Source organism: Podarcis vaucheri (genome assembly GCF_965113315.1).
Source record: "Podarcis vaucheri genome assembly, chromosome: 11".
NCBI classification, from domain to species: Eukaryota; Metazoa; Chordata; class Lepidosauria; order Squamata; family Lacertidae; genus Podarcis; species Podarcis vaucheri.
In genome coordinates, this window is record NC_138749.1 from 52,353,686 (window position 1) to 52,367,082 (window position 13,397).

General features: G+C 45.0%; 1 protein-coding gene across 1 annotated transcript in view; it reads left to right on the forward strand.

Moving 5' to 3' along the window:
* The first annotated feature begins 3,231 nt into the window (after nucleotides 1-3,231).
* The window catches only part of CDC42SE2 (CDC42 small effector 2), a 107,168-nt gene continuing 97,002 nt past the window's right edge, over nucleotides 3,232-13,397 (forward strand). The window contains exon 1 of the mRNA XM_082191690.1: nucleotides 3,232-3,354. The gene's annotated coding sequence lies outside the window, so the exon portion shown is untranslated. The remainder of the gene's footprint in view (nucleotides 3,355-13,397) is intronic.

Below are 13,397 nucleotides of genomic sequence, written 5' to 3' on the forward strand. Positions count from 1 at the left end.
AGGTAGGTAGCTGTGTTGGTCTGCCATAGTCGAAACAAAACAAAACAAATAAATAAAATAAAAAATAAAAAAATTAAATTCCTTCCAGTAGCACCTTACAGACCAACTAAATAAGTTATTGGTATGAGATTTTGTGTGCATGCACACTTCTTCAGATACCTTATAAATATAGCATTGTATTTGTGGAAGTGAAGTCTCAAACACCTTCTTCTTCTTCTTCTTTGGTGATCACTTGTAGCCGAGTAAGATTGTCTTCCATGAACATGGTCTTAACAGTGAGTCTGTAAGTGACTGTGGAGGTCAATTCTGGATCCACACGCCCTTCCACAGTGGGGACATAGGTTTCTGGGTGGGAGTTTTCATGGTCCTGCCCCCATTACCATTTGCCAATTTGCATGCAACTTTTAGGGGGGGTTGGGTTTGGGATGGGTTTTTGGAAGACGCCTGTGTGTGAATTTGTTTTATGTGTGTAGATCAGTGCACGCTGACCAAAGCACAGTCTTTGTAATAAGACACCAACTGGCTGGTCTGTGTGGTGGGACAGAATGTTCATAGAATCATAGAATCTTAGAGCTGGAAGGGACCCCAGGGGTCATCTAGTCCAACCCCCTGAAATGCAGGAATCTCAGCTAAAGCATCCATGACAGATGGCCATCCAACCTCTGCTTAAAAACCTCCAAGGAAGGAGAATCCTTAAAATGTCTTCAGCTCAACTTCTGTGCGAAAAGGAAAAGCTGACTGGTTGGTATCCAAATCTCAAATGGGGGCAGGCAGACGGAGGACTAGGGAGATATCCTAGCATGGCTGAGTGGGGAGCCAGATTAAAAAAAAAGAAATCTGAAGGAAGGGTAAGTTGCTTGAGGCAGATGGGACAGGGATGTAAGCAGAGAGAGAATTGTGAGGTGGGATGCAAGGGGGAACTATTCTAGCTATCAAGGGCCAATGTATGGTATGGAGTGTAGGGCTGGGCAATATATCAATACAGTGGACCCTCCGGATACAAACTTAATTCATTCTGAGGGTCCGTCCACAACCTGAAAAGTCCATATCCAGAGGCGCCACTTCTGTGCACGCACGCGGCACAATAGAGCACTTCTGCGCATGCGCGCAGGTGCAACCCAGAAATATAAACTTCTGGGTTTGCCTTGTTCGCAACCCGAATCCGGAGGGATACATAAGTAGAGGTACAACTGTATATTCCGCCTCGCCTTTGGTTTGGACTCAGTCTGACCCTTATGTCTTCCCTTCCCTTATGGTTTTGATTTATGGGCTACTTTTAAAATGAGGCTGCTTTTTAAATTGCATTTTAACCTGCATTTTAAATTGCCCCCCCCCCCGAATTACGTTTCCATTGTAATTTTACTGGTGCTAGTCACCCTGAGCCCGGCTTTGGCCGGGGAGGGCAGGGTATAAATAAAATGTATTATTATTATTATTATTATTATTATTATTATTATTATTATTACATCCACAACCACTTTGAAGTCCATATCATAATACCGATTTCATCATTTTTGACCTGGCAATATATCATGAGTCACAATGTGCATGTGTGATGCAAAAACAGAATGTGGGAAAAACCGTGAAGCCACTCAATGCCTCTTCATAGCTCCATCCATTTCCCCCCCAGACATCGTGATATATTGGTATATTGAGATGCTGAGCTGGTGATATATCACAACGTCGAAACCTGATATCACCCAGCCCTAATGGAGGGTAGAGGTGAAAGGCATGCCAGGGAGACGGATCAACAGGAGACCTGATGGCGGAAATGTTGCCGGTTGCGGCTCTGCTATCACTGTGGCATCTTTAGCTGACAACCCAGAAGGCACTAAGTAAAGAGAGAACCAGGGCCATACAGGCTGAATTTCATCTATTGATTTAAAGTGATGCAGGTGGTGCTGTGGTCTAAACCACTGAGCCTCTTGGGCTTGCCGATCAGAAGGCTGGCAGTTCGAATCCCCACAACAGGGTGAGCTCCCATTGCTCAGTCCCTGCTCCTGCCAACCTAGCAGTTTGGAAGCACACCAGCGCAAGTAGATAAATAGGTACCGCTGCGGCAGGAAAGTAAACGGTGTTTCCGTGCGCTCTGGTTTCCGCCACAGTGTTCTGTTGTGCCAGAAGCGGTTTAGTTATGCTGGCCAGAAAAGGCGAGATGAGCGCCACAACCCCATAGTCGCCTTTGACTGGACCTAACCGTCCGGGGATCCTTTACCTTCACCTATTGATTTAAACTAAAGCACCAGCTTGAGTGATATATCCGAAAGGGCAGAGGGTAGGTTGTGACTGGCACCCCAAGAAACCAGTTTGGCCCTATCTGAAAGCGCACCCACCCACCCACCCCAGCTGCTAGATTGCGTTTCCTGAGAGAACCCTTTCCCCCCAAACTACAATTCCCAGAGTCCTTTGGTGTGCGTGTGTGTCTGTGTGTGAGGGGGAAAGGCGAGGTTACGACAAGCATAAAGCCGTTTCAATTTGTGGTGCAGACGCCTCTTGCTGGTCGCTGGACAACACCCCGCCTCCCCCCCCCCCGTAGCCAGCCAGCCAGCCAGCCTGCCGGTCTTCCCCCGTCTTGCCCCTGCTTTGGCGCGCCTCTTCCCCGCCTCGGGTCCCCCCAGGCCGCTCATGCGCGGTTCTCCTCGCAGTCCGCCGAAGCGCCTTCGCAGCCCCTCCGAGACGCGTCTCTCGACCGGCACTCGCTCCGTGTCAGCGGGCTGGGGAGGAGGAGGAGGAGGAGGAGGAGGAGGTCCTACCCATCTGCCCTCCCGCTTGCCGGGGCTGGGGGAGAGTGAGCCGGAGCCGCCGCCGCCGCCTCATCCCTCCGCCACCCGGGCTGCTGCTGCTGCTCCGTCTGCGCGGGCTTCGCCCCTCCAGGCAGACCGAGGCCGAGCCGAGGGCGCAAAGCGAAAGGAAGCGAGCGGAGACGGCGACGCCTCCTTTCCCCCGGCCGCCTGCCTCTTCGGCTTCAGCGCAGCTTCCTCTCCGCCATCCCCGGAGCTGCGGGGAGGGGAGCCGAGACCAAACGCGACAGGACGCCGGTGCAGAAAGGGAGCGAGACAAAGGAGGCTGCCGGAGAGTCTGGAGAGGTGAGTGGCGGGCGGAGAGAGCGAGACGCCTGGTTAGGGACGCTTCCCCCCCCTTCCTCCCCCGCATTGCTTAGGAGGGTGGTGTCGGAGAGACCAGGTAAGCCCCCCCCCCGCCTTCCCCTCCCCTCCCCCGCAATCGCATCCCGCCTATCCAGCCTGCGGCGGCGAGAAGGCACTGATGGAGCGGCGCGCTCGGGCTGCGTAAAGGTGGCGGGGGCGCAGGGCAAGGATCGTGGCTGCAAGAATGCTCAGCCCTTGGCGATATAAGGTGCTCTTCTTGGGAAGCTGGGAGAGGGACGGGGGTGGGTGGGGTTTTTCCCCCCTTCCACCTTTGCGTCTCCCCAGCGGTGTGGAGTCCGAGGCCTCCCCATACCCTGGCACCCTGGGCTGCAGCCCTATGATCCGTACTGGGGGCTGGGTGGGGGTGAAAGTCTGGGTGTTTTGTTTTTTCTCCTAATCCGTCCTCGGCTCCACGGCGCTGCCCTTTCCTTCCAAGGGAAAGGAGGGGTGCCGAATGGGAAATAACATGGCAAGAAGGTGAAGTCTCAAATACCAAACACGCGCACACCCCGACAGAGGCAATAGGGGGAAGCGTCAGAAAAAAGGGAAAGCGTTGGCTGGTTTTTGTGTGCTTTCTGGGGATGGAGCTAGCCAGCCATGCTGGCAGGAGCTGGGTAGGTCTCGCGGTGCCATACCAATCGGCACCTCTGCCATTTTCAGGAAATGATACCCTATCGAGTCTTCTTCGTATATGCAGAGGTTGGAAAGAAAACGATGGTTTTCTGTTTTCTCTGAATCCTGCCATTGATGGGCTCAGTAAGTAAAGGGACGAGAGTCTTCGCTCATTCCTCTCCAACTCAAATAGCAGAGAAAAATATGGACAGCATTTATGTGTTGCATTTTCCTTATGGGGTTAAAGCGATAGAAGGTGCACCCACCCTCCCATTTATTTACAATGTCTCAAGATGCCAGGTTCGTTCTTGCAATAATTGCTGCCTGGGAAATCGGGAGCGTGTGATCTTTTAGTAGCCAGCGTGCACTTGACGGAAGTGGACAACATCAACAGTTGCAAATTTTTTAATTGCTGGTTCTGGGTGAAGGCAATAGTCACGAGGGAGAAGGTGGTGTGTACAGGTTGTTCAGCAGCAGTATTTCCTGGACTCAAGGACGAATGGAGGCTTCTTTACTTCTGTAGTTTGTTTGGTGTGTGTTTTTCCTTGGGAGAGAGGGTGTGGTCGTTATGCCTCTGTGATGCAGCACTGCTAAGCATTGCGTGGAAGCAGGAGGCTGCTGCTTGTGCATGTGGAGTAGAAACAGATCTTGCAGGGCGGAGGGAAGAGATGTTACCTTAGGCTTAATTTCCGAAGCTCCCACTGTCAAAACAATATACTAAAATAAATGCTTAGAAGAGAGGAAGCTAGCTAACAGTATGTGCTAAACCTCCCCATAAAAATAGATTTGATTATATTATAATATATATATTCCAGTGAATATATATTCAGTGATATTCAACTAAGTTTTACCCACTGAAATTAATTAACCTAAGTTAGCCATTTTCATTAATTTCTATGAGCATTTTTACCAGTTAGCTTAAAACTCTCAACATTCAGCAACAGCTCAGTCCCATTCATATTTACTCGGAAGATATCACTGTCTGAGATTCATGAGGCTTCATTCCAGATAAGGCTGTAAGTCATATATCCATTTACCTGAAAGTAATCTCCACTGGGGCTTGCTTTTCAGTAGACACAGAGGTGTCTTTAGGATTTTGGCCTGAATTTATTGAGACTCCTTTTGTGTGATGAATTTCCCCATTCACAGATGATTTCTCCAAGCTGCTGCAAAATGCATGGATCCTAGATCCAGAGTGGCCAGTCTGATGTAAATTAAAGGGTGGTGCATGCTTTGAAGTGAATATGCTTTCAAATCAAATCCTGCCTTTTCTTAAAGAGATGTGGTTTAAATATAATGGCATAGGCATATCTACATATAATGGAAATGTACCTGTTACTCTGAACTGAAACCTAACCTAGAAGCAGTGACTGTGATAATGCTAAGCTAGATCTTTCTAAATGAGTTCATGTTTTAAGGATACTTAAAAAAATAATAATGAAGGAAACTAAGTAGTTTGGAATATTTTGATTATATTCATTTTCAAGATTTATTCCCAGATCATGTTTATATATGGATTCATATTGTTTATGACACAAGTATATTTGGACATGAACATGACTGTGCAAGTGTGTGTTCTTCTTTCTCTCTTTGACCAGTATACTCATTATTTATTATTTATTGTGCTTAAGCCCCATTCTTGACCTCCACCAAGGAATTCAAGGCAGCAGACATGGTTCTCTCCTTTCTCATTCAATCCCCAGGTGTAACAACCCTATTAGATTAGTTAGGATGAGCAGCAGTTAATGACCCAAGTTTACCCAGTGAGCGTCATGTCTGAGCAAGGATTTGAACCCACATATCCTAGTCTGACAGGCTAACCATTATACCACATTGGTTCCCATTGGGTAGACATTTCCAGCACTTTTATTGGGCAGAATGAAGGGAATACGCTGGTGTGGCCATTCTCATGTTCTGCCTGGACACTGAGGTCTAGTGCCGAGGGCCTTCTGGCGGTTCCCTCACTGCAAGAAGTGAGGTTACAGGGAAGCAGGCAGAGGGCCTTCTCGGTAGTGGCTCCTGCCCTGTGGAACGCCCGCCCACCAGATGTCAAAGAAAAATAACTACCAAACTTTTAGAAGACATCTGAAGGCAGCCCTGTTTAGGGAAGCTTTTCGACAGTGGAATTTGCTGCCAAGGAGTGTGGTGGAGTCTCCTTTTTTGGAGGTCTTTAAGCAGAGGCTTGACAACCATATGTCAGGAGTGCTCTGATGGTGTTTCCTGCTTGGCAGGGGGTTGGACTCGATGGCCCTTGTGGTCTCTTCCAACTCTATGATTCTATGATTCTATAATGTTTAATAGGTTATTGTATTTTAGTGTTTTGTTGGAAGCCGCCCAGAGTGGCTGGGGGGACCCAGCCAGATGGACGGGATATAAATAAATTATTATTATTATTATTATTATTATTATTATTATTATTATTATTATTATATTTTGCCTGGGCAAAAAGAAAACCTGGGAATCACTTCGGTTTGTGGTAACTCATTGGCTGGCAACAATGTTATGTTGGAGCTGTAACAAGGCGCTTTAAAGTTTCCTACAGCTACAATGTGATGGCTGTTAAAGTTTACTCTTGCCTGTGGTGAGACAGAGGCAGAGAAAGGAAGGACACAATAGAGGCAGAAAGACCTTCCCTGTCTAATGTAATTTATTTTTAAAAAACTTGATTTTAACTATTATGTATTTGTTGTTGTTCTTATGCAAGTGACTCTGTCAGGTCTTCAGCTTGCCATTTTTGGTGAGTCATTTCCAGTTGTGTCCTCTTTTCACCTCTCTGGCCCCATGCTTTGTATAAAACTGCTACGCTGCATCTATTGCTGACATGGAAATATAAACCTGCCCTTTTTCTGGTGGTGTTACATCCTGGTTTCCCTCATGAAAGGGCAAATCTGTCCCCCACCCTAGCTATAAGGCTGCGTTGATTTAGGAGTCATGCCCCCATCCTAAATGTCTGTTTTGTCAACGTGCTCTTTCAGTAACTCAGCTGATATAGGGTAGAATGTTAATCACTAACCATCGGTTCTGGTTTGGTTTCAGCTCAGAAAACGAGATGTTTTATCCTCCTGTTTTCACACAGCCCTCTCACCTCTAGCCAGAGCTTTCCCAACAAAATAGAATCATAGAACTGGAGAGTTGGAAGGGACCTTGACAGTCATCTAGGCGATAGCTGTCAACATTTCCCTTTTTAAAAAGGAAATTCCCTTATTCCGAATAGGATTCCTCGCAAGAAAAGGGAAAAGTTGACAGCTATGATCTAGGCCAACCCCCTGCAATGCAGGAAACTTTTGCCCAAACCCACAATCCTGAGTTTAGGAGTCCCATGCTCTACTGATTGAGCTATCCCAGCTCCTAATAATTCACCTCTCTAGTCATTCAGGCCACATTAAAATCCCAGGCTATCCTTAAATCCCTACACTGGTTTGCTATCTATGGGCATCCATAGCCCCCCTGAATGAGCCATAACCCCCAGATTGCCAGCTTTCGCCTTTTAAAAAAGAGTATGTTTTTAAGGATTTGTGGAATCTGTAGATTTGAAGAGCCTGAGTATGGGTTAAATGTACAGGTACTGTTTTTCTCACTTTTGTGCGTGAGATACTGCTTCGTAGAAAAATTCCTGGGAATGCCCTTGTTCCTGGATGCAGCATAAAGTTTATGCCATAAACTCTTCCTCCTAACCCTTAAACCCTTTTCTTGCCTTGCGCCTCTTAGCACTCTGCTCATATCCCAAAATATTCATGCTCTGTGGCTTTCACTATTCCAGATCCACCACCCTCATCTGCCCAAAGATCTCCAGCTCCCTTAAATATTTTTTGACCTTTCCTCACCACTTCCCACTTAAATGTGAACCCCTCTTGCAGAGCACTTATGGTACACCTCTCCTTAAAGCTACCTTTTCTGTGAAGCCTTTGGCACGACCTCTTAGTCATCTCCTAGTGAAAGTAAACATAAATACATGTACTAGAAATGGGGAAATGTGGCAATTTCGTTTCTTGTTTCGTTTTTCCAATCTTAAATCAGTTCTCCACATTTCTATATCTGTTTACAGTTCTTTTTTAAAAAATCCTCATAAAAATCAACCAGCATCTTACTGTGAATTTCTCCTAATACACACGTTTTTGTGTGTAGTTTCCCTAATGTGCATGTTTTTGCAAAGGCAGTGTCCCTTAGCACAATGCATTTTGTGTATTGTTTTCATTCATATATTCCTTCTATGCCCACCTTGCCCTAATATGTGCATTTTTTTGTACACATTACATGGCTGGATAACTACACTGAAAAATTGAAAGTGTGCATTTCAAGGAATGGTTGTGTATTGCTTTGGAAAGTGCACATTTTATGCTTTGAACTGCCCTGAAATCTACATAATAAACAAACAAACAAATTAATTAATTATTTGGTAGGTTCAGATTCTCCTCCCCCCGCCCCATTTCTTCACATGTAACTAAAAATGCATTTTTCATTTCCATTCATTGCTTACTTTCCATTCCCTCCATTACTCACCTGTAGCAAATCTTAGATTGGAAGCTCCTTGGGTCAGGGACCTTTCTTTTGGCTCTTGTTCTGCAAAGTGCCGTGCACATTGTTGGCATGGCATACTAATACTGTTAACAGGATGAGGCCATAAAGTTTATTCTTGGACAATTTCCCCCATTCAATTTCCATTCACCTAATGGAGTTATGTAGGCCGATCAATATTTGATACCTGCCCATATATCCATAATGTCTTGTTTAATTTTTTATTATGTAAACCCTTTTGGCTTGTTTGAGTCACCTTATTTTCAGCTGCTCTCTTCAGTGCAGTCCTAAAGTAAGCCTTCTCAAAAGTAAACTTTATTGACTTTGTTAGAACTGACTCCGGTAAGTGGGTTTAGGATTGTGGCCTTAGCTATTATTGAAAGCCCCTCTCATACTGTATTTTCCCCATGTCTCAATTATTGTGTTTTGCTCTGTGTCTTCTTGTTTCTTGGGTTTACACTGACACTTCCTTCTTTGCCCATGCATGCTGTGTTAGAGATAAGTATTGGGAGGGTGATAAGGCCTTAAGTCATTAAATGCTTCCACAACTGAGGAGTCTTATCAATTTCCTAGTCATTTAAGTCATTTTATGTGTTCCTTGGATGCAGAGTGGTATATAAATTTAATTAATAAATAATAATAATAGGTACGCGGGTGGCGCTGTGGGTTAAACCACAGAGCCTAGAACTTGCCGATCAGAAGGTTGACAGTTCAAATCCCCGCGACGGGGTGAGCTCAGTCCCTTTTCCTGCCAACCTAGCTGTTCGAAAGCACGTCAAAGTGCGAGTAGATAAATAGGAACCGCTCCTGTGGGAAGGTAAACAGTGTTTCCGTGCACTGCTCTGGTTTGCCAGAAGTGGCTTAGTCATGCTGGCCACATGACCCGGAAGCTGTACACTGGCTCCCTTGGCCAATAAAGTGAGATGAGCCCCGCAACCTCAGAGTCAGTCACTACTCGACCTAATGGTCAGGGGTCCCTTTACCTTTACCTTAATAATAATAATATTTTTTCACTACAATTTAAAGTAGGTAAATAAATACTTTTGGGATTGGGTCCTTATATATATCAGTAGGTTGTCTACTTAATTGACAAGCATTAGATTCTCTGCTGGTAGCAATTATCTGTGTTGACTTCACTGCCAGAGCAGGGAGACCATAGTCCTCCAGATAGTGCTAAACTAAAACTCCAGTAATCTCTGACCATTGCCCATGCAAACTTGGACTGATGGGAGTTAGAGTCCAGTAGCACTGGGCTCCCCACTTTTGAGGCCCATGGATCCCCTACTCTTTCTTTGCCCTCATAAAACTTTCTTATGCCCTAAATGGCCTCAGTCCTGTATACCTGAAGGAGCGTCTCCACCCCCATCGTTCTGCCCGGACACTGAGGTCCAGCTCCGAGGGCCTTCTGGCACTTCCCTCGCTGTGAGAAGCCAAGTTACAGGGAACCAGGCAGAGGGCCTTCTCAGTAGTGGCACCCACCCTGTGGAACGCCCTCCCACCAGATGTAAAAGAGAAAAATAACCACCAAACTTTTAGAAGACATCTAAAGGCAGCCCTGTTTAGGGAAGCTTTTAATGTTTAATAGGTTATTGTATTTTAGTGTTTTCTTGGAAGCCACCCAGAGTGGCTGGGGAAACCCAGCCAGATGGGCGGGGTATAAATTATTATTATTATTATTATTATTATTATTATTATTATTATAGCATAATCCTATGCATGTTTGCTCAGAGGTGGGCCCTGCCGGGTTCAGTGAGGCTTACTTCCAAGTGGATATGCTTAGGATTGCAGCCTTTAAGCCCTTTTGCAGTTAGACAACTCTGCCCGCTTCATAACTGGCTTGCAGCTTGAACTGCTACTAATTCTGGTTTCAGAAATTCCCAATAGTAGTTCCATGGTGGTAATTTGCATTGCCTTTACAGAATGCAGCAACTTCCATATTGTTATTGAAAGGGAGTAGAGAACAGCCAGTTCTTAGCGTAGAAAGAGAGAAATCGTAGTAAACAGATAATAATTTCATCTGGAAAAGTATAGAAGATACTAGTTACCTGTGGGAAGAGAATCTGTCTGCTCCCAAAACAATACTAAATGTGAATGCACCTTCTGAAATCCTGGCCTTCAGCTAAGGAATAACTTCGTCAGCTTCACAAGGTTCTTGTTGCAACCAGTGCTGGCAATCTCTTACGCCTAATGCTTGCTTTCTAAAAAAAATGTGTAGGGGTACTCTCATTTTGACTCAAGAAAACCACCATTTTATAGTTCCAATTTGGAAAAATAAATACAGTAAATGGACAAAAGTACAAAGATTCACAAAACGTTTAGGGCAGGCATAGGCAAACTTGGCCCTCCAGATGTTTTGGGACTACAACTCCCATGATCCCTAGCTAACAGGACCAGTGGTCAGGGTTGATGGGAATTGTAGTCCCAAAACATCTGGTGGGCTGAGTTTGCCTATGCCTGGTTTAGGGGTATGTGTACCTATGTGTCCCCCCCCCCCCAGAAAAGAAACACTGCTTACGCCAAATGTGTGTGTGAATCCTATTTGTGTGGCAAGAAAACCCAAATGCATTTTCCATAGCTTCTTAGTTTGCCTGAGCTGTTTGCAACACAATACCAATATTGAATTCTGTCGCAACGACTTGTGGGGACAGAAATATGTGCTTGTCCAGGAAATCTAGCTCCCCCTCCCTTTAAAAACTTGGGTCAAACTTTCTTTTTGAGGCTTCTGTTGATATTGTCTACATACCCCCAAACGTCTCTTCACAGCCAAGGTGGTCTAGAAACTTAGGGTATGGCAACAGTTGTCTATTTTGGTAGATTTAATAAGCTTGAGTAGCTCGGCACAGGATTTCTGCCTTTAAAAGGAGAACAAAGAGAACGGGGGTTCTTGGGTCACTGCACATCTGTATCAGATGTCTGAAATCCAGTGCAAGCAACTTTGCTTTGGTACAAAGACTTATAAGCAGTTCCATACCAAATCCCTGCAGCAAGATAAAGCAATCTGCCTAGTGGCCTTTCAGTAACACTGACCCCCATATTGCTCTCCTGCAGCTTGCTTCACTTGAACTGCCATTATATGAGCAAAGGCTCCTCATGGCTTGTCAGGACAGAAAGACAGCAAGAGTTTTTTCAACATCTTGTCATGGTATTCCTTGCCTATAACAAGGGGGAGAAAATTTGACTGAATTCAGCAGAGAGGGAAGGGCAGTCTGTAACCAAAAAGCAGCAACAGTGTTCAGACTCAGAGGCCTGCTCAGAGTAGCATTAATTCAGATTCATTCATTTCAGTGGGTCTGCTTTGAGTTGGGCATGGCCAAAAGCAACCCAGTGTTGCAATCAGAGTAGACCTATTAAAATCAATGATGTCTATTTCCCTGTTGTATCTCTTCAGGGTGGCACGCATTCTTTCTTATGGCACAATTTTTTAAAAAGAGAAATGGTTTTGCAGTAAAGTGTAAGAAAAATAACATGTTGACGTGGTACAAATCGGTATAATTAGCATTTTCATGAGTGAATGCCATATTGTCCCCTAGAAGCATGTAATGGAAAATGGATTGCGGACATAAAATCAATTAACCTCTGCCTTGTAAATAAACCACTAATTGTGACCAAGGCTACTGGTTGTCACTCTTGTTGATAGTGTTCGGCTTTATTTTTTAAAATATATGATTTCCACCTGCTTCATCCTTCCCTTCCTTGGTTTGCTCTTGTTCGAATCCCAAATCAAGAATGACTTTATTTAATTGTTTGGAAGCTGGATCAATAATGTGGCATCTTTACTACTCTATTAAGCTTATTTGTATTAGAATTTTAAATGAGATTTGCATTGACATTTTAAGCGGTTCTGGTCTCCTTTCTTTAGAGGTGATTAACACACCAGGGTTAGAAATGAAGTATGAGGTTGATGCATTACTGATACACCTTAAATAAAATGATCTCTTGGATGTTGGTGTGGCCTAAAATTAGTTTTGGATGTTTAATGGTAGCTTACAACTTCAATTTGTGCCATATTTATTTTGAGATGGATTTGGGACCACCATGGTGGCTAATAATAATAATAATAATAATAATAAATTTATATGCCCCCCATCTGACTGTGTTGCCCCAGCCACTCAACCAAAGTGGCTTGCGATAGAGAGAATATATACAAATTGAATATTGGCTGTTTGCCAGATATAAAAACTTACAATGTCTGGACCACTTCTGAAGTTGGTTCCCAGTTTCATGCTGAATCTTTGTATCAGTAGGAAAACTTTCCTGACAGGGCTTGTTCAGGGCTTTGGATAAGTGGCCACATCCCTGCTTACTTCTGCTGTTCACTGGAAAATGTGCTGCCTGCCACCAAGTAATTGTGAATGTACTTGGGACAGCTTGTGTTTCTCCCATGCAGCTGCTTCCTCAAGCTGCTCCATGCAGACAGACTTTCAAACTAGCATCATGCTAGTTAAGTGAAAACTTAGAAGGGTAGTTGATGATATAGGGGGATTTAGAATATGAATTCATTAATTGCATCATGCTGGTCAACTTTACATTGTGTATACGTAGCTACTGCATCCAACTGACACTCTGTGCTCTGGCAAGTGGGTTATGTTATCTTAAACTTCCGCTTTTAAAACTTGATTTGTCATAGGCTATCCAGGTTGACGTGGGTGGCGCTGTGGTCTAAACCACTGAGCCTCTTGGGCAGGGGTCAGCAAACTTTTTCAGCAGGGGGCCGGTCCACTGTCCCTCAGACCTTGTGTGGGGCCCGACTATATTTTTTGGGGGGAAATGAACGAATTCCTATGCCCCACAAATAACCCAGAGATGCATTTTAAATAAAAGGACACATTCTACTCATATAAAAACACACTGATTCCCAGATCATCCGCGGGTCGGATTTAGAAGCCGATTGGGCCGGATCAGGCCCCTGGGCCTAAGTTTGCCTACCCATGCTCTTGGGCTTGCTGATCAGAAGTTCGGCGGTTTGAATCCCCACAACGGAGTGAGCTCCCGTTGCTCTGTCCCAGCTCCTGCCATCTAGCAGTTCGAAAGCATACCAGTGCAAGTAGATAAATAAGTACCACTGTAGTGGGAAGGTAAACAGTGGTTCCATGTGCTCTGGTTTCCATCACAGTGTCCTGTTGC